This window comes from Heterodontus francisci, chromosome 13 (genome assembly GCF_036365525.1).
Source record: "Heterodontus francisci isolate sHetFra1 chromosome 13, sHetFra1.hap1, whole genome shotgun sequence".
NCBI lineage: Eukaryota > Metazoa > Chordata > Chondrichthyes > Heterodontiformes > Heterodontidae > Heterodontus > Heterodontus francisci.
In genome coordinates this window covers 98629385-98650408 of record NC_090383.1, presented here as the reverse complement: position 1 = coordinate 98650408, position 21024 = coordinate 98629385, and the positions used below count along the sequence as shown (strand labels likewise).

General features: G+C 43.5%; 1 protein-coding gene across 18 annotated transcripts in view; it reads right to left on the bottom strand.

Annotated features, from left to right (window-relative positions):
- LOC137376532 (CAP-Gly domain-containing linker protein 4-like) overlaps positions 1 to 10826 on the bottom strand; it is a 373251-nt gene extending 362425 nt beyond the window's left edge. For 3 of the 18 annotated variants that reach the window (XR_010976270.1, XM_068045265.1, XM_068045266.1), the window contains exon 1: positions 10549 to 10779. The gene's annotated coding sequence lies outside the window, so the exon portion shown is untranslated. Of the gene's footprint in view, positions 1 to 10548 lie in introns of all 18 variants that reach the window. The other 15 variants (XM_068045271.1, XM_068045270.1, XM_068045272.1 and 12 more) reach the window with 10 other exon arrangements.
- Between the last annotated feature and the right edge of the window lie 10198 nt (positions 10827 to 21024).

Genomic DNA, 21024 nt, shown 5'->3' with positions numbered 1-21024 from the left:
TTAATCCCCATCCCTTCAAAGTTTGCCTTGCTTAAATTTAAAACATTGCTTTATGACTCTCTCTGACCCCAAATGTCAATTTTAATAATATTATGATAATTATTCACAACACCTTTACATTGTTAACTAATTAGGCTTCATTACTCATCACTTAGTGTAATATGGCATGTTCCCTTGTTGGTTCTAAAACTGTCCCAAATACATTCTAGTTCATTGCCTTTACTAATTGCTTCTCCCAGACAATGTAAACATTAACATCTCCCATTATAAGCACATGGCTTCTGCCAAATACTTCCCTAATATCAGTATTTTATGCATCTCCCCTCTACATCACGAATGTCAGCGGTCAGTAGATAATTCCCACACTGAAGTCTTCAATCCTTTACTGCTCCTGTAGTGTTTCCACTTTCTTTCATTTTTACTGAAATCCTTCCTTTCCACTACTTTGATTATGTCTTTTATCAATATTGCTACTCCTCCTTCTTTCCTCATCTCAATTCCCTTTCTAAAGATCTGTCAGAAATTAGAATATGGTTTATATTGTTTTACTGGTAACTGTTCAGGGTTTCAGTTCCCTGGAAACAAAACTAGTGGAATGAATATTCTTAGGTAATGGTTGTCAGCCCGGGCTATAGCTGGATAAATGCACAGATAACCATACTCCAAAGCTCTTTTAGGCGTTTCATTTAACCTTGCTTAATTAGGATACTTGCTGGAATATAAAAGTTAATTGGTATGTAGGAATAGGAATTACTTTAATGAATCAGTATGGTTCAACAGTCTGATAAAAAACAAGGACAGCTGGGCTGAATGGCCATTATGAACAGCTTTGAGCGTTAACAGATACAAATAATAAATTTTTGAGAGTTAGTTGATGGCCGGAGATTGAATTTTCTTGAGAGGATTGAACTGTTCAGGGAGAACAGATTGAGATAAGGAAAGGATGATATAAAGGCCTGATTGATCAAAGACAGAAGGTACATGCGAAGACTTAAGAAGTTGATGGCAGGTGGATAGCATTAAAGGTGGGCTTTCACCCCATGGTTTAACAAAGAACTTGAGATTTTATTGGGCATTTCATAGTACAGTAAATTTTTATCGGGCAATAAGGCCTTAATAATCCATCCAGATCTATCCCTGATAAAGGGTATAAGGTAAGAGACTTTGGGAGATCTCAGTGCAGTTAGGCAGCGGAGAAGAACTCTCAAGGAAGACTCCAGTCCAATACTCGATGGTTCGAGAGGTCAAGAAGACTTGGGCACTGAGTAGAGAAGTGAAAGAAGAAAGAAAGAGCTGTTCGCACATGGCAGCCGTCCTGTCCGACCTGGGCCGTTATTCGCTACCTGTCACAGTCGTATGTTTTTGCTGTATAACTAGCATGTTACATTCCATCTTAAACTCTGATTAAACTTAACCTACCCAACATATTGGTTGCAGTCGATCTTGATTGATTAGATAATTGATAGCATCAAAAAGTTAGAATTAAAATTATTTCAGATACTATAGACTGGATTATGTCATACCCTTGAAGCCAATTTGTACTTCTAACTCATTTGTTTTATTGCTTATGCCATGTCATAAAATAGAACACAAATCTCTTAAAACGTTCTAGTTTTAAATTATTGTTTAGTTAACTAGTAATTTAAAAAAGTAAAATAAAGTGAGGTCAAATATGTACACAAAGACTCAAACCTAATAGGAAGTTACTTACGAATCTGCATACAGCAGCACCAAACCGTAGGATTCAGCAACAATTGTCATGTATCAAAGGCTGCATATACAGGATTTACATAAGATTGCACATGTATTTACAACACAACCATGCTGAGTATATAAAGGTTAATTGTCACTTCAGATGTCACACTTCAAAGCCTCAAAAGTATTAACGAGAAGCAAGCACTCTATTAATGCTGATTTGTTCTAACTTAAAAATTTACAAGCGCCTGGCAACCTGCAAACATCCCTCATCAATAGCAACTAATCCCCAACTGACCACATGATTTACAGCGGCAATTAGACTTTGTGACCTTAAAGGAGAAGGCAGATTAAATACAGCTACGCTTTTGCAGCAGAATAATGCATTGTGGTATATAACATTCCTTTTAATAAATCATAAAATTTTATGATGTTTGCTGTGAGCAATACCATGGAGATCTGAGAGGAAATACAGAATTTGGCATATGAAAATTATTGTCAGTTCCTGATTCATTCCCTACTTACTACAGCTCTGTTACAAGCAGGTATGAACCACTTTGTCAGGTTTGATTGCCTGCAGATATGGGCTCGCAAAAAATTCTGCCATTCGGCCTATTAAATCTGTGCCAGTGTTTTCTCCAAGAGCCATCCAGTTTAATCCCATTCTCCTATGTACTCTCCAAAACCTTCAATATTCCTTTTTTAATTCCGTTTTTAAGGAGGGCATTCGGACCATTGTGCCTGTGCTGGCTCTTTGAAAGAGCTATCCAATTAGTCCTATTCCCCTGCTCTTTCTCATAGCACTACAAATTTTTCCACTTCAAATGTTTCTTCAATTTCCTTTTGTAAGTTATTATTGAAGCTGCTTCCACCATGCTTTCGGGCAGTGCATTCCAGATAACAACAACGTGCTGTGTAATTTTTTTTTCCTCATGTTGCCTCTGATTCTTTGTTAAATACCTAAAGCTGTGTCCTTGAGTTATTAATCCTTCTGCCAATGGAAACAGAGTAAATAAGGAGAAACTATCAAGATTTTGAACATCTCTATCAAATTCTCCAGTCTCTCAACATAACTGAAATATTTCATCTCTGGTACCATTCCTGTAAATCGCTTCTGTAACCCCTCCAAGGCTTTGACATTCTTCCTAAATGTGGTGCCCAGAATTGGCCACAATACTCCAGCTGGGGCCTAACCAACGTTATAGCATAAACTCCTTGCTTTTTTACTCTATGTCTCTATTTATAAAACCAAGAATTTTAAGTGTCTTTTTAACAGCCTTCTCAACTTGTTCTGCGACCTTCAAAGACTTGTGTAGGTACAGCTCCTTGTGTAGGTACAGGTGTTCTGTTCCTACAGCTCCTTTAAAATTGTACCATTTAGTTTATATGCCTTTTTCATTCTTCTTACCAAAATGAATCACTTCACACTTAACCTAATCTGTCATGCGTCTGTCCATTTCATCAGTCTATGTCTTCCTGAATTGTGTTACTATACTCCTCATGGTTTACTATCTTTCCGAATTTCATATCATCTACAAATTTTGAAACTATACCCTGTATACCCAAGTTCAGATCATTAATATATACTAAAAAGAGCAGTGGTCCCAACACCAACCCCTGCAGGACATCACTGCACACTTCAGTCCAGTATGAAAAATAACCATTCACCGCTGTTCTCTGCTTTCTGTCCCTTAGCTAATTTTGCATCAAGGCTGCCACTGCCCCTTTAATCCCATGGGCTTCAAGTTTGCGAAGAAGTCAATTATGCGGCAACTCTGTCAAACGCCCTTCAAAAGTCCAGGTACAATGCATCAACTATACTACTTCATCCACCCTCCATTACTTCATCAAAGAATTCAAGTTAATCAAATATGATGTGCCTTTAACAAATCCATTCTGGCTTCATTTATATTTATTATATGTTTCCAAATGCCAATTAACTTCATCCTGGATTAATAGCTCTTAAAAGTCTCCCCACCACCAACATTAGGCTGACGGACCTGTAATTGCTAGCTTTCACCCTCTCCACTTTTTTTTGAACAGGGGCTTAACATTAGCAATCCTCCAGTAGAAGTACTCTGGCACTACTTCCATATCTAAAGGAGGACTGAAGATTGTGGCTACAGTCTCAGCAATTTCCGCCCTTACTTCCCTTAGCAAACTAGGAAGCATCCTATCAGACCAGGTAACATTTCTTCTTTCAGCACTGTCAACCTTTTAAGCACCTCCTTTTTGCCTATTTTCATCCTATCTGATTTCTGTCCTATTTCCTCCTTTACTATGACTTTGGCAGCATTCTCTTCTATAGTGAGAACAGATGCAAACTACTTATTTAGTTCATCAGTCATGCATTCTGCCTCCACAAGAATATCTCTACTTTGATCCTGAATTGGCCCCACCCTTCCTTTGACTATCCTTTTACTATTTCTGTGTTTATAAAAGACTTTTGGGTTCCCTTTTATGTTACCTATTAATCTATTCTCATTCACGCTCTTTGCCCCTCTACTTCCCTTTTACAGTTGTCCTCTGGACTTTGGTACCCTACTAAATTATGAACCCGACATTTATCACAAGTCTCCTTTTTCTGTTTCATTTTAATCCCTTTATCTTTTGTCATTAGAGGGACCTCCAGTTTTGGATGCCCTTCATTTCCCCTTTGCAGGAATGTGTCTAGTCTATACCCAAATTATCTTCCATAGGCTTTTTCTACGTATATAAAGAGCAAGAGGGTAACTAGGGAAAGGGTTGGCCCACTCAAGGACAGAGAAGGGAATCTATGTGTGGAGCTAGAGGAAATGGGAGAGGTACTAAGTGAGTACTTTGCATCAGTATTCACCAAAGAGAAGGACTTGGTGGATGATGAGCCTAGGGAAGGGAGTGTAGATAGTCTCAGTCATCTCATTATCAAAAAGGAGGAGGTGTTGGGTGTCTTGCAAAGCATTAAGGTAGATGAATCCCCAGGGCCTGATGGGAATACTGAGGGAGGCTAGGGAAGAAATTGCTGGGGCCTTGACAGAAATCTTTGCATCCTCATTGGCTACAGGTGAGGTCCCAGAGAACTGGAGAATAGCCAATGTTGTTCCTTTGTTTAAGAAGGGTAGCAAGGATAATCCAGGAAATTATAGGCCGGTGAGCCTTACGTCAGTGGTAGGGAAATTATTAGGGAGGATTCTTCGGGACAGGATTTACTCCCATTTGGAAACAAACGAACTCATTAGCGAGAGGCAGCATGGTTTTGTGAAGGGGAGATCGTGTCTCACTAATTTGATTGAGATTTTTGAGGAAGTGACGAAGATGATTGATGAAGGAAGGGCAGTGGATGTTATCTATATGGACTTCAGTAAAGCCTTTGACAAGGTCCCTCATGGCAGACTGGTACAAAAGGTGAAGTCACACGGGATCAGAGGTGAGCTGGCAAGATGGATACAGAACTGGCTTGGTCATAGAAGACAGAGGGTAGCAGTGGAAGGGTGCTTTTTTGAATGGAGGGATGTGACTAGTGGTGTTCCGCAGGGATCAGTGCTGGCACCTTTGCTGTTTGTAGTATATATAAATGATTTGGAGGAAAATGTAGTTGGTCTGATTGTAAGTTTGCGGACGACACAAAGGTTGGTGGAGTTGCGGATAATGATGAGGATTGTCAGAGGATACAGCAGGATATAGATCGGTTGAAGACTTGGGCGGAGAAATGGCAGATGGAGTTTAATCCGGACAAATGTGAGGTAATGCATTTTGGAAGGTCTAATGCAGGTGGGACATCTACAGTAAATGGCAGAACCCTTAGGAGTATTGACAGGCAGAGAGGTCTGGGCGTACAGGTCCACAGGTCACTGAAAGTGGCAACGCAGGTGGATAAGGTAGTCAAGAAGGCATACGGCATGCTTGCCTTCATCGGTCGGGGCATAGAGTATAAAAATTGGCAAGTCATGCTGCAGCTGTACAGAACTTTAGTCAGGCCACACTTCGAATATTGCGTGCAATTCTGGTCGCCACACTACCAGAAGGACGTGGAGGCTTTGGAGAGGGTACAGAAGAGGTTTACCAGGATGTTGCCTGGTCTGGAGGGCATTAGCTATGAGGAGAGGTTGGATAAACTCGGATTGTTTTCACTGGAACGACGGAGGTGAAGGGGTGACATGATAGAGGTTTACAAAGTTATGAGCGGCATGGACAGAGTGGATAGTCAGAAGTTTTTTCCCAGGGTGGAAGAGTCAGTTACTAGGGGACATAGGTTTAAGGTGCGAGGGGCAAAGTTTAGAGGGGATGTGCGAGGCAAGTTCTTTACACAGAGGGTGGTGAGTGCCTGGAACTTGCTGCCGGGGGAGGTAGTGGTAGCAGGTACGATAGCGACGTTTAAGAGGCATCTTGACAAATACATGAATAGGATGGGAATAGAGGGATATGATCCCCGGAAGTGCAGAAGGTTTTAGTTTAGGCAGGCATCAAGATCGACGCAGGCTTGGAGGGCCGAATGGCCTATTCCTGTGCTGTACTGTTCTTTGTTCTTTGTTCTATTTCAAGGGCTCCCATTGCTCAGTTATTGTCTTATCTGCAAATATATGATTCTAATCCACCAGGTCAGATTCCTTTCAACTCACTGAAATTAACCCTCCTCCATTTGAGTATTTTTACATATAATTTCTTCATGTCCTTTTCCATAGTGTCCCAAATGATATTGTGATTACGGTTTCCCAAATACGCTCCCATTTGGACAGCCCCTAAATTCTCAGCTCCAGAAAATCAAGTCCTAACTTCTCAAGTCTCTCTTCAAACCATAACCACACCCACTACCCCCTCCATTCCTGGAAAAATCCTAATAAAGGTCCTTACCTTTTTTCATTGCTTATGTTTAATGGGTATGCCCAAAGCTGTAATGAATATTCTAACAACGGCTTAACTTGTTCAAGGTTAACATTACTTCCTTATTATTGTGATCTATGCTTCGTCATAAAAAACTAAGAATTCCAGTGGTATCTGCTTTTGCTCCATTTTTAATGATCTGTGCAGCTCAACAACAAAGTCTCTCTCGTCCTCTACTTCAATTAAACCATTTAAGGCATGCTTCGTTTCAATATTCTTCTTTCCAAATGTATCAATTTGATTTTTTTCTCTACATTAAACTGAATCTGCCACCAATCTGCCCATTGTGTTAGCCTCCTGCAACCTTTCACAATCCCCATCTTGCCATATGCCAAATCTGGTGCTGCCATCCAATTCATATATTATTCTCTCAATTCCTAAGACCAGGTAAAGAGAAAGTGTAAGGAAGATCAGCTCCAAAAGACTCCTATGAAACACCACATCTTTGCAGTCAGAGAAGCTTTCCTTTACCTTTTCCATTGTGCTATCAAAATTTCTCTCTGCCAAGTGACCACATTCCAGTAACACTATTTGCAATTATCTTTGTAGTAAGTATTTTAAATGGTACTTTAACAAATACATTTTAAAACCCAACTAGGCCACATTCACTTCATTTTCTTTATATATCCTCTCCTTTATTTCTTCAAACTGAGTTTGTTAATCACCACTGTACTTTAGAAATCCATGTTCACTGGCCATGATTAACCATGTTTGTTCAAGAGCTTAGTAATTTCATCCAATAGATCACTGACTCCAGCATTTCACCAACAAGTGAAATAAAACTAAATGGCCTATAAAGGGCTTTATCCCTGTTCTAATTTCCTTGTGATCTGTCTATCGTAAATTTGAATAACTTCTTTAGTACCATTTCTCTTTGAATAATAGTACATCCAAAAAATGTAAACACCTGAGGATTGGCTGGTTAATCTTACCTGAAATGATGGACAGGTCAGTTAGCCAATTAGGAGTGGAACTGCACATCTTTTTTTTATTCATTCATGGGTGTGGGCATCGCTGACAAGGCCAGCAATATTGTCCATCCCTAATTGCCCTTGAGAAGGTGGATGGTGTCAAGTTTTTTTGAGTATTGTCGGAGCTGCACTCATCCAGGCAAACAGAGAGTATTCCATCACAATTTGACTTGGTCCTTGTAGATGGTGGAAAGGCTTTGCAGCGTCAGGAGGTGGGTCATGCACTGCAGAATACCCAGCCTCTGACCTGCACTTGTAGCCACAGTATTTATGTGGCTGGTCCAGTTATGTTTCTGGTCAATGGTAATCCCCAAGATGTTGATGGTGGGGGATTCAATGATGTCAATGAGTGACAAGAGGAGGTGGTTAGACTCACTCTTGATTGCGATGGTCATTGCCTGACACTTGTGTAGCACAAATGTTACTTGCCACTTGTCAGTCCAAGCCTGAATGTTTGAGTCTTGCTGCATACGGGCAAAGACTGCTTCATTATCTAAGGAATTGCGAATGTAACTAAACATTATGCATTCATCAACAAACATTCCCTCTTCTGACCTTATATTAGAGGGAAGGTCATTGATGAAACAGCTGTAGATGGTTGGGCCTAGGACGCTGCCCTAAGGAATTCCCACAGCATAGTCCTAGCACTGAAATGATTGGCCTTCAACAATCACAACCATCTTCCTTTGCACTAGGTATGACTCCAGTAGGTTGGGTTTTACCCCTGATTCCAATTCACTTTAATGAGATAGTGTTCACATTCCTTGAAACCACACTCAGTTAAATGCTGCCTTGATGTCAATGGCAGTCACTCACACCTCACCTGTGGTATTTTGAACCAAGGCTGCAATGATGTCTGCAGCTGAGTAGACCTGGCGGAACTCAAACTGAGCATCGATGCTTGAAAGCACTCCTGGTGACACCTTCCATCACTTTGCTGATGGGATAGCAATTGACTGGATTGGATTTGTTTGACATTTCGTGGTCAGGCCATACCTAGGCAATTTTCTACTTTGTCGGGTAAATATCAGTATTGCAGCTGTACTGGGACAGCTGGCTAGAGAAGCTGCTAGTTCTGGAGGACATATCTTCAGCACTAAAGCCAGGATGTTACCAGAACCCACTGAATTTGCTGTATCCAGTCCACTCAGTAGTTTCATGCTATTATGTGGAGTGAATCAAACTGGCTGAAGATTGTCATCTGATAGGTAGGGACCTCGGGACGAACTCAAGATGGATTATCCACTCGATACTTCTGGCTACAAATAGTTGCGTATACTTCAGCCTTGTCGTTTGCAATCATGTGTTAGGCTGTGCCATCATTGAGGATGGGGATGTTCATGGAACTTCCTCATCCCATTAACTGTTTAGTTGTGCACCACCATTCACAACTGGGTATGGCAAAACTGCCAAGCTTTGATCTGATCCATTGGTTGTAGGAACGCTTAGTTCTGTCTAGAGTATGCTGCTTTCTCTGTTTAGCATGCCTGTAGTCCTGTGTTGTAGCTTTGTCAGGTTGGCATCTAATTTTTTACACCTGTTGCTTCTCCTGTATGCTCTTCTACACTCCACATTGAACCATGGTTCATCATGGGATAGCGTGAGGGATATGCCAGACCACGAGGCTACAGATTGTGGTGGAATATAATCCTGCTGCTGCTGATGGTCCACAGCGCCTCATGAATTCCCACTTTTGATCTGCTAGGTCTGTTCTAAATCTAATCCATTTAGCATGGAGGTAGTGCCACAGAACATGATGGAAGTTGTCCTCAGTGTGAAGACAGGACTTTGCCTCTACAAGAAATAAGCAGTGCTCACTCCTATCAATACTGTCATGGATGGATGCATCTGGTGAGAATGAGACCAAGCTGGTTTTTCCCTCATGTTGGTTATCTCATCAGCTGCTACAGGCCCAGTCTGACAGCTATGTCCTTCAGAACGTGGCCGGCTCGGTCAGTAGTGATGTTACTAAGGCACTATTTGTAATGGATACTGAAGTTCCCCCACCTAGAGTATATGCTGTGTCCTTGCTACCCTCAGTGCTTCTTCCAAGTGGTGTTCAACATGGAGAAATACTGATTCATCAGCTGAGGGACAGCAGGTGGCTTCCTTGCCAATGTTTGACCTGAGACTTCATGGGGTCCAGAGTCATCTCAAATGTGTTAACTGTGCCACCACCTCTGATGGCTCTGTCATGCCGGAGGGACAGAATATACCCAGAAATGGTGATGGAGGCATCTGGGACTTTGACTGAAAGGTATAATTCTATGAACATGACTATGCCCAGGCTGCTCTTGACTAGTCTGTGAGGCAGCTTTACCAATTTTGGCACAGGTCCCCAGAAACTAATGAGAAGGACTTTGCAGGGTTGAATGGACTGGGTATGCCTTTGTCGTGTCCAAATCAGGTGCCGAGGTCAATAGCCAATAGTCTGTTCAGTTTTAATCTTATATTTCCTTCGTAGTATTTCTTGTGCTTTTTCATAGCGGTTAACTGAGTGGCTCACTATGAGATTTCAGCAGGTTGTTAAGAGTCAACCACATTGCTAGGTATCACATATAGGGCAGACCAAGTAAGGACAGCAGATTGCTTCCCTAAACGATATCAGTGAACAAGATGGATTTTTATGACAAAACAGTGGTCACCATTACTAATACTAGCTTTTTAATTCAATATTTATTTATTGAACTGAATTTAAAATCCTCAGCTGCCTTGATGGGATTTGAACTCCGGATCATTGGCCCAGGCCTCTGGATTACCCAGCCATGAAGATAACCACCAAACCCCTCTAAACGATGACACACCGGTCACCCGAATGCCAGGGTGAACTCTGGTCGCATCGTCTAGCACAGAGGGCAGCGGATGACATTACGTTCATGGCCCATATAACTGAAGTCATCGAAACAATTTTGTTCCGTTTTCAAAAAATAAACATCAATCCACACTGACCAAATCATAAACCATTAAAATAAATATAGTCGTCCAACCGTTTGAGAAATGACGTCAAATAATAATATCTCACCCTGTGGAGAGCGGTAGTCGAATTTCAGCGCTCAGTGCTGAGAGCGGTGACAGACTCTGCGAGTAACATGGCAGCAATGTCAAACACTGGGCCGCTCTCTCGCCCACTGCTCCAACGGCGCCCATCAGACGAACGCGCGCAGGCGCCGCTCCGCGCATCCGTTCGCACCGTTCAGCTCGAGCGCGCCACAGTTGCAGAGGTGGCGGCGAGGCGCGCTCCCGATCTCCCACTCTGCTTTGAGCTGTCAATGTCTGGCCGGAAAACCAGCGACTGCACTTGTTAGGGCAGGGCAAGTCTAGTGTCAGCCGCACCTTAGTCGGTAGCATTCTCCACCTTCAGGGCAGAGCTTTCGAATGGGTCCCGGTCCTGGTCCCCCTCCTGATAGCTTGTAACAGTACCAAATCCAGGCTGTGACACTTCAGTGCAAGACTGAGGGAGGGCAGTTTGCTCTGTGTACATAAAACATCCCGTGGCTCTATTCGAAAAGTGGGGGAGTTCTATCTGGCGTCCTAGCCAATATTTATCCCAACCAACATCAGTAAAACATTATCTCATCAATTATACTATTGTTGTTTGTGGGACCTTGCTGTGTGTAAATTGGCTGCAGTGTTTCCCACATTATAACAGTGACTAGTTGGGACAGCCTGAGATTGTGAAAGAGGTTAAATAAACTGCATGTATGTGAATGCACAGAATTTGGTAAATAAGGTTTGTGAGCTCAAAAAAGGGCAGGACTGGTACTAAATATTCCTGGATACAAGGTGTTCAGGAACGAAAGGAGGTGGTGTGGCAGTATTGATTAATGAGAATATTACAGTGTTGGAGAGCGAGGATATCCTAGAGGGGTCAAGGACTGAATCTATTTGGTTAGAGCTAAGAAACAATAAAGGTACCATTACATTGATGGGTGTATTCTATAGGCCACTAACTACTGAGAAATATATAGAGGAAAAAATTTGCCAGGAAATTGCAGAGGTGCAAGAATTATAGAACAGTCATAATGGGGGACTTTAACTGTCCTAATATAGACTGGGATAGTAATAATGTAAAGGGCAGAGAGGGGGAAGAACTTTCAAAGTGTGTTCAGGAAAAATTTCGACATCCGTATGTTTTTGCCCGACGAGAAAGGAGCAGGGATAGGCACCAACATGTTGCACCACAGCCATTTGACAAAATTATTGACTCAGCCACTGACATTGGGGCAATTAATTTGTATATAAAGTGTATAGCCAACCTAATGCCATCAAAACACAGTCCAATTTAAAACACATTACTCCCTATTTAGTGAGTACCTGGCATTGTTTTTGCTTGCACAAGTAGTCAATGTCTGCCCACACACTTGATGTAGCTATGCAGAGAATCTGGACAGATGTCCACCTGTTAGGTGTGATCTTGCTCTCTCTCTCTCCCTCTGTTCATCTCTCCCCTCTCCCCGTGTCCATCTCACCTCCATCTTTCTCTCTCATGTCCATCCATCTCCCCCCTCCCTCTATCTCCCCTCTCCTCTCCCCCTTCTCTCTTGCCCCCCTCTCTCTCTCTCTGACAGTTGCAGAGAGTGGGAACTCTCCCCAGAGCTGCTTTGTGATTGGTCAATTTTTTTAAAAAAGAATTCACAGCTGTCAGTTTCACAGCTGATAGGAGCAGAAACAGCAACTTCCGAACTCAGAATAAGCTCGGGGGTTTCGGCAGGCTTTTTAAAAAAAAGTTGGAACCTGCCGGAAAATCCCGAACTTCTTATTACAGCCAGGTGAGGAGGGGGTCTCAGGCTTCCCTTTTGCTCTTCCTCTCGTTTGATCACAACAGGGTTTATTCCTTTTTAACAGCAATGGTTGTGCCTCCCACCTCAATGAGTGTTCTACCTTATTCCTCTAACATGATTGGTTCTTTTGCAATCGGACAGGTTTTCTTGAGTTTACACAAGAGGTAAGTTTATTATACTTAACACTCTAACCCGATTTAAAAGGACAAAAAAGATACACTACCCATTCACGCACACATTCACACGAAAGTCACACACACACACAAATAGATTACAGAGGGGAAAAGATTTAATGGTTGGATTAAAGTCCAGAATAAATGGAACTTAAATACAGTCGGTAAATCCAGTAGTTCTTGGCTGAAGCTGTAGTCTTGAAGTCCTCACTGCCCCAAGTGCACTGAAGGCAGAATTGAGAGTTGAATCTCTTGCCTTGGTTGCTGGCTGTAGCAGTCTGTAGGCTTGGAGGGGGTCCCCCAGTCGCAGCTATTTTTTTTCTTGATAATTTCTGGGGAGAGACACACACACAGGGGGAGCAGCTCCCGTCTTCGCTGCTGTACCCTTAGTTACTGCCTGTCTACGGTCTCTCGCAAAACTTTAGTTTCTTCAGTGATGCGCATCCAGTCACATGGTTCTATCAATCCCCTTTGTTCCGAAGGAGGCTTTTTTTGGAAGCTTCTAATGAGATTCAAGGTGCTACATGCCCCAGTATGTCCATTCACATTTGGACGGAGTTGGCTCTTTCAAAGTCAATGGGTGGGAATGGCCTCGACGCTTGTGCTAGGAAGCCATTCTAGTTAATTCAATCACTTAGAGCAAACCATTGTCCTGGGTGTGCTTCTGTTGGACTTCTTGTCTCCAGTCCAATCTTGTGTTATTTCAAATGTAAATTGCAGTGGCCATCTTGGCTGCCAGGTCTTTTTTAAACGTTAACTTGTAGGATTTTTCCATTAAAAGTCTAATGTAAGTTTCCAACCAATTAAATTAATATGTCCCATTTGGCATATAGGGTTTTCCTTACGTTGTCCCGAGCTCGGTAGCCGCTGTTCCTGCTCCTTGACAGCTGTCTTGTTTTATTTTTTAAATTCGGACCTGTCTGGAAAGAAAACGTCAATGGGAAATTTCTCATTCCTGAAATTACCAGTCACGGACCCCAAAATGTTTTACCATGAACACTGGTGTCCCTGTGTATGGACACGTTGCAACCCTGGGAAGGAGAGGCATTGCTGGATCTGGTTCTGGAAAATGAGGTGGTCAAGTGAATCAAGTGTCAGTCAAGGAACATTTAGGGGCAGTGATCATGGTATCATAAGGTTTAGGTTAGCTATGGAAAAGGACAAAGAGCAATCCAGAGTAAAAATAATTAATTGGGGGAGGGTCAACTTCAATGGGGTGAGAACAGATCTGGCCCAGGTAAATTGGAATCAAAAATTGGCAGTGTCAAGAAACCATGATATGCTAAATGAAGAATTTTAATTCATTGGTTGAAAACTTACATTAAACTTGTAATGAAAAAAATCCTAATTAACTTTTAAAAAACTGAGCCAAGATGGCCACTGCAATTTGCATCTAAAACACCTTGCACATTTCAAAGCATCCAAGAGGAGACACGTGTCTGATGAGCACGTACCCAAAACAATGGCTTGTTCTATTGAGTTTTCATTAGCAAGACATTCAAAGCCATCCTGGGACATTAACACTGAACGGGCAAACCCTTCCAGGTGTAAACATGATCATCCTGAGGTCTGAGACTGAAATTCCTAAACCTCAATCTCATTTGAAGGTTCCAGAAATATATTGGGGCAGTCATGTGACCATCTGTCCATCTCTTTGAAAGCTGAGAGTTTCCCTTGGACAAAGCAGACAAGCCAGTGACTCAAACTGTGCTGAAGCCAGAAGGTCAGTCTCTCTCTCCAGAAGGCCCGGTGGGGCATGCGAAGCCCAGCTGCTGGTTGCTAGATCCAAGTCAAAGACACCAGGGGAAGAAAGCCACTTACATGTCTGCCTCCAAGAAAACCCTGAGCCAGGTGGGCCAGCCACAAAGTACAATCCTACCAGCCACAGACTTCAACAACACAACTTCAGCCGGAAGACAATGGAATCATCCAATGCCTCAGACTGTGCTTTAATTTTATTTGGTTTTGGGCTCTAATCCAACCACAAATCTACTCCTCACTCAGTAATCGTTTTGCGTGTGTGTGATTCTCATGTGAGTGTGTGCGTGAAAGTGTAGCTTTTTAAATTTTATTTAGATTGGGTTTAGACTAAGTATAATAAACTCACCTCTTTCTTGTTTAAACTCAAGAAAATCTGTCCGATTGGTTCCCCTACGATCACAACAAAGGTAAAAGGTAAAACACTTGCTGAAGTAGTAAGCACATCCACTGTTTTTAAAAAGGAATAAACCCTGGTGTGACCAAATAAGAGGAAGGACAAGAGGGGAGCCTGTGACCCCTCCTCACCTGGACATAACAATAGGCAAAACTGTAAAGGAACAATGGGCTGTCTTTAAAGAGGAGATAGTTTGGGTGAAGTCAAGGTACATTCCCTCAAAATGTGAAGGTAGGACAAATTAGGTCAGAGCTCCCTGGATGACGAAAGAGATAGACAGCAAGAATAACCAAAAAACAATGCATATGACAGCTATCAGGTTGATAATACAAATGAGAACCAGGCTGAATATAGAAAGTTCAGAGGGGAAGTGAAAAAGAATAAAGAGAAGCAAAGAGAGGATGAGAAGATACTGGCAGCTAACATAAAAGTGAATCCATAAGTCTCCCATAGGCATGTAAATAATAAAAGGGTAGTAAAAGGAGTAAAGCCGATTAGGGACAAAAAAGGGGGTTTAAGCATGGAGGCAGAGGGCACGGCTGAAGTACTAATAAGTACTTTGCATCTGTCTTTCCCAAGGAAGAAGAAGCATAGTGAAGGAGGAGGGAAGTGAAATGCTGGATGGGCTAAAATTGACAAAGAGGTATTAGATAGGTTAGTTGTGTTTAAATTTGATAAGTCACCAGGACCGGATGAGATGCATCCGAGGGTACTGAGGGAAGTAAGGGTGGAAATTGCAGAGGCACTGGTCATAATCTTTTAGTCCTCCTTAAATACAGGAGTGGTGCCACAGGACCAGAGAATTGCAAATGTTACACCCTTGTTCGAAAAATGGCATAAGGATAAATCCAGCAACTACAGGCCAGTCAGTTTAACCTCAGTGGTGGGAAAATTTTTAGAAACGATAATGTGGACAAAATTAACAGTCATTTGGACAAATGTGGATTCATTAAAAAAAAAAGCCAGCACGGATTTGTTAAGAGAAAATCGTTGTTTGAGTTTTTTTGATGAGGTAAACAGAGAGGGTTAATGAGAGTAATGCGATTGATGTGGTGTACATGGACTTCCAAAAGTAACATTCGCCCCACACAGGTGCCAGGTACCATCTCAAACAAGAGAGAATCTAGCATCTCCTCTCGATGTTCAATGGCATTACCATTGCTGAATCCCCCCACTATCAAAATCCTGGGAGCTATTATTGACCACAAACTGAACTGGACAAGCCACATAAATGCTGTGGCTACAAGAGCAGGTCAGAGGCTGGGAATTCTGCAGCAAGTAACTCACCTCCTCTCCCCAGGCTTGTCCACCATCTACAAGGCACAAGTCAAGAGTGTGATGGAACACTCACCACTTGCCTGGATGGGTGCAGCTCCAACAACACTAAAGAAACTCAACACCATCCAGGACAAAGCAGTCCACTTGATTGGCACCCCATCCACCACCTTCAACATTCACTCTCTCTATCACCAATGCACAGTGGCAGCAGTGTACACCATATACAAGATGCACTGCAGCACTCACCAGGGCTCCTTTCAAACGTGTGACCTCTACCACCTTAAAAGACAAAGGCAGCAGACACATGGGAACACCACCACCTGCAAGGTTCCTTCCAAGCCACACACTATCCTGACTTGGAAATCTATCGCCGTTCCTTCACTGTCACTGGCTCAAAATCCTGGAACGCCCTTCCTAACAGCACTGTTGCTGTACCTACACCCCAAGGACTGCAGCAGTTCAAGAAGGCAGCTCACCTTCAGCCAGAAATGCTGAGTTGATGATCCATCTCGGCCTCCTCCTGAAGTCCCCAGCATCTCAGATGCCAGACTTCAGCCATTTCGATTCACTCCGCATGATATCAAGAAACGACCAAAGGCACTGGATACTGCAAAAGCTGTGGGCCCTGACAACATTCCGGCAATAGTACTGAAGACCTGTGCTCCAGAACTTGCCGTGCCCCTAGCCAAGCTGTTCCAGTACAGCTACAACACTGGCATCTACCCTGCAATGTGGAAAATTGCCCAGGTATGTCCTGTACATAAAAAGCAGGACAAATGCAACCCGGCCAATTACCACCCCATCAGCCTACTCTCAAACATCAGTAAAGTGATGGAAGGTGTCATCAACAGTGCCATCAAGCAGCACCTGCTTAACAATAGCCTGCTCAGTGACGCTCAGTTTGGGTTCCGCCAGGGCCATTCAGCTCCTGACCTCATTGCAGCCTTGGTTCAAACATGGACAAAAGAGCTGAACTCAAGAGGTGAGGTGAGAGTGACTGCCCTTGATATCAAGGCAGCATTTGACCGAGTATGGCATCAAGGAGCCCTAGCAAAACTGAGGTCAATGGGAATCAGGGGGAAAACCCTCCGCTGGCTGGAGTCATACCTAGTGCAAAGGAAGATGGTTGTGCTTGTTGGAGGTCAATCATCTGAGCTTCAGGACATCACTGCAGGAGTTCCTCAGGGTAATGTCCTAGGCCCAACCATCTTCAGCTGCTTCATCAATGACCTTCCTTCAATCAAAGTCAGAAGTGGGGATGTTCGCTGATGATTGCACAATGTTCAGCACCATTCGTGACTCCTCAGATACTGAAGCAGTCCGTGTAGAAATGCAGCAAGGCCTGGACAATATCCAGGCTTGGGCTGATAAGTGGCAAGTAACATTCATGCCACACAAGTGCCAGGCAATGACCATCTCCAACAAGACAGAATCTAACCATCTCCCCTTGATATTCAACAGCATTACCATCGCTGAATCCCCCACTATCAACATCCTAGGGGTTACCATTGACCAGAAACTGAACTGGAGTAGCCATATAAATACCGTGGCTACAAGAGTAGGTCAGAGGCTAGGAATCCTGAGGCGGGTAACTCACCTCCTGACTCCCAAAAACCTGTCTGCCATCTACAAGGCACAAGTTAGGAGTGTGATGGAATACTCCCGACTTGTCTGGATGGGTGCAACTCCAACAACACTCAAGAAGCTCGACACCATCCAGGACAAAGCAGCCGGTTTGATTGGCACCCCATCTACAAACATTCACTCCCTCCACCAGCGATGCAGTGTACCATCTACAAGATGCACTGCAGCAATGCACCAAGGCTCCTTCGACAGCACCTTCCAAACCCGCAACGTCTACCAACTAGAAGGACAAGGGCAGCATATGCATGGGAACACCACCACCTGCAAGTTCCCCTCCAAGTCACACACCATCCTGACTTGGAACTATATCGCTGTTCCTTCACTGTCGCTGGGTCAAAATCCTGGAACTCCCTTCCTAACAGCACTGTGGGTATACCTTCCCCAAATGGACTGCAGCGGTTCAAGAAGGTAGCTCACCAACACCTTCTCAAGGGCGATTAGGGATGGGTAATAAATGCTGGCCTGGCCAGCATCGCCCACATCCCATGAATGAATTTAAAAAAAACACCACCTTCTCAGGGGCAATAAATGCTGGCCTACCCAGCGACACATACATCCCACGAACGAATTTAAAAAAAGGTATTTGATAAAGTGCCACATAATAGACTGTCAGCATAGATAAAGCCCATGGAATAAAAGTGACAGTGGCTGTATGGATACAAAATTGGCTGAAAGCCAGGAAACAGAGTTTGGGTGAACAGTTGCTTTTTGGATTGGAGGAAGGTATATAGTGGGGTTCCCAGGAGTCAGCATTAGGATCACTGCTTTCCTTGATCTATATTTATGCACTAGACTTGGATGTGCAGGGCACAATTTCAAAATTTGCAGATGACACAAAACTTGGAAGTATTGTGAATTGTGATGAGGATATTGCTAGCCTTCAAGAGGACATAGACAGGTTGGTGCAATGGGCGGACGCATCGCAGACAAAATTTAATGCAGAGAAGTGTGAAATGATGCATTTTGGCAGGAAGAACGAGAAGAGGTAATATAAAATAAAGGATACAATTTTAAAGAGGATGCAGGAGTAGAGGGCCCTGGAGGTATTTGTGCACAAATCATTGAAGGTGGCAGCGCAGGTTAAAAAAGTGGCTAATAAAGTAAACAAAATCCTGGACTTTATAAATAGAGACATAGAGTACAAAAACAAGGAAGTTATAGTGTACCTTTATTAAACAATGGTTCGGCCTCAACTGGACTATTGTGTCCAATTCTGGGCTCCACACTTTAGGAAGGATGCGAAGGCATTACAGAGCATACAGAAAAGATTTAAGAATGGCTCTGGAGATGAGGGACTTCAGTTACATGGATAGATTGGAAGAGAAGGTTGTGAGGAGATTTGACAGAGGTGTTCAAAATAATGAGGGGTCTGGACAGAGTAGATAGGGAGAACTGTTGCTGTTGGCAGAAGGGTCAAGAACCAGAGGACAGAATTTAAGGTGATTGGCAAAAGAAGCAACAGCAACACGAGGAAAATATTTTTACGCAGCAAATGGCTTTGTATTCGGAATGCACTGCCTGAGAATGTGATGGAGGCAGGTTCAATCATGGTTTTCAAAAGAGAATTGGATAATTACCTGAACAGAAAAGATTTGCAGGGCTACAGCGAAGCGGGATTAGGTGAGTTGCTCTTGCAGAGAGCTGGCACAGACAAATGGGACAATTTGGGACAAATGGCCTCCTTCAGTGCTGTAGCCATTCTACAATAAATGCAAGTTTATCTGCCATGTTTATGTTGCCACCTTTTGCCAAGCTCCTAACTAGCCAGTGTCTGGGTGCTCTCAGTCATTCTGGAAAGTGGGGAGCCTGGGCAGCAGTACTCCACAAAGTTATAAGCGGCATGGACAGAGTGGATAGTCAGAAGCTTTTTCCCATGGTGGAAGAGTCAGTTCCTAGGGGACATAGGTTTAAGGTGAGAGGGGCAAAGTTTAGAGGGGATGTGCAAGGCAAGTTCTTTACACAGAGGGTGTCGAGTGCCTGGAACTTGTTGCCGGGGGAGGTGGTGGAAGCAGGTACCATAGAGACGTTTAAGAGGCATCTTGACAAATACATGAATAGGATGGGAATAGAGGAATACGGACCCCAAAGTGCACAAGGTTTTAGTTTAGGCAGGCATCAAGATCGGCGCAGGCTTGGAGGGCCGAATGGCCTGTTCCTGTGCTGTACTGTTCTTTGTTATTTGTTCCACATTTGTTAAAACAATTTGTCAAAAATAATTCGAAGTTGAGCTTCGAGGCCCCTTTGGAAGCATTGCCTCTGAAGTTGGTCAAAGTAAAAATGGTACCCATTCTAACCAGTTCTATCTAAAATGGCACCGTGAGAACTGCGGGAGACCCGAATGCACAGCGGAGATAAAAGCAGCAGAGACAGTGCTGTAAGAACAACAGGAGGCCCTACAGCACTGAGGAGATAAAAGGAGCAGCAGAGAGAGCAATGTGAGAACAGTGGGAGGCCTGAGAGCACAGCAGAGGTAAAAGGAGTGACAGAGAGATAGAGAGAGCAAGTGAGCACTTTGAGGAGTCCCAAGAGCATAGCAGAGATAGGAGCGGCGGAGAGAAAGCATTGAGAGAACAGTGGGAGGCCCAAGAACACAGCAGAGTTAAAAGGAGAGGCAGAGGGGGAGAGCACTGTGAGAACAGCGGAAGACCCAAGGGCACAGTGGGGATAAAAGCAGCAGCAGAGAGAGCACAACAAGAAAAGCAAACAGCCTGAGAGCACGCTGGAGATAAAAAGAGAAGCATAGAGGGAGTGTATTGAAGAACAAATCAACAAAAAAAAAAAATCAGGGAGTGATGTCGCAGGACAGCAGGCAGATGATTGGTTGTTGAGAGCCCGAAGGTAAGCAGCATTCACCTGAGTTCAGGGGCGGAGCGAGTGCTACTGTCAAGGAGCGAGGTAAACAAGAAAATTAAAAGTGGCATCAGCACAAGGAAAGGTGCTGATTAGTGAGTATCTGATGAGTTTTGTTTTGTATACAAGTCTTTAATAAGTCTTTTTCTGTTTAGTTAGTCCAATAAATAGAAGCATGGTAGGACACTTCAGTCCTATGGAGTGCACAGCTTGTTCCACGTGGGAATCCCAGGTTTCAGAGCTGGAGCAGCAGCTGGCATCACTGCGGTGCATCCGTGAAGCTGAGAGCTACGTGGATAGCACGTTTCTGGATGTGGTCATCTTGCAGCTTAAGGGTGTGCAGGCAAAGAGGTAATGGGTAACCACCAAGCAGTCAAGGAGGACCAGGAAGGTAGTGCGCAAGTCCCTTGAGTGCTTCTTGTTCTCCAACCACTATTCCGTTCTGAATACTGGTGAGAGTGATGGTTCATCCGGGGACTGCAGCCAGAGCCAAGTCCACGGCACCACAGGTAGCTCGGCCGTACAGGAAGGCGATGGGAAAAGCTATAATGGTAGGGAATTCTATAGTTAGGGGAACAGGCAGGCGTTTCTGCAGCTGCAGAAGTGAATCCAAGATG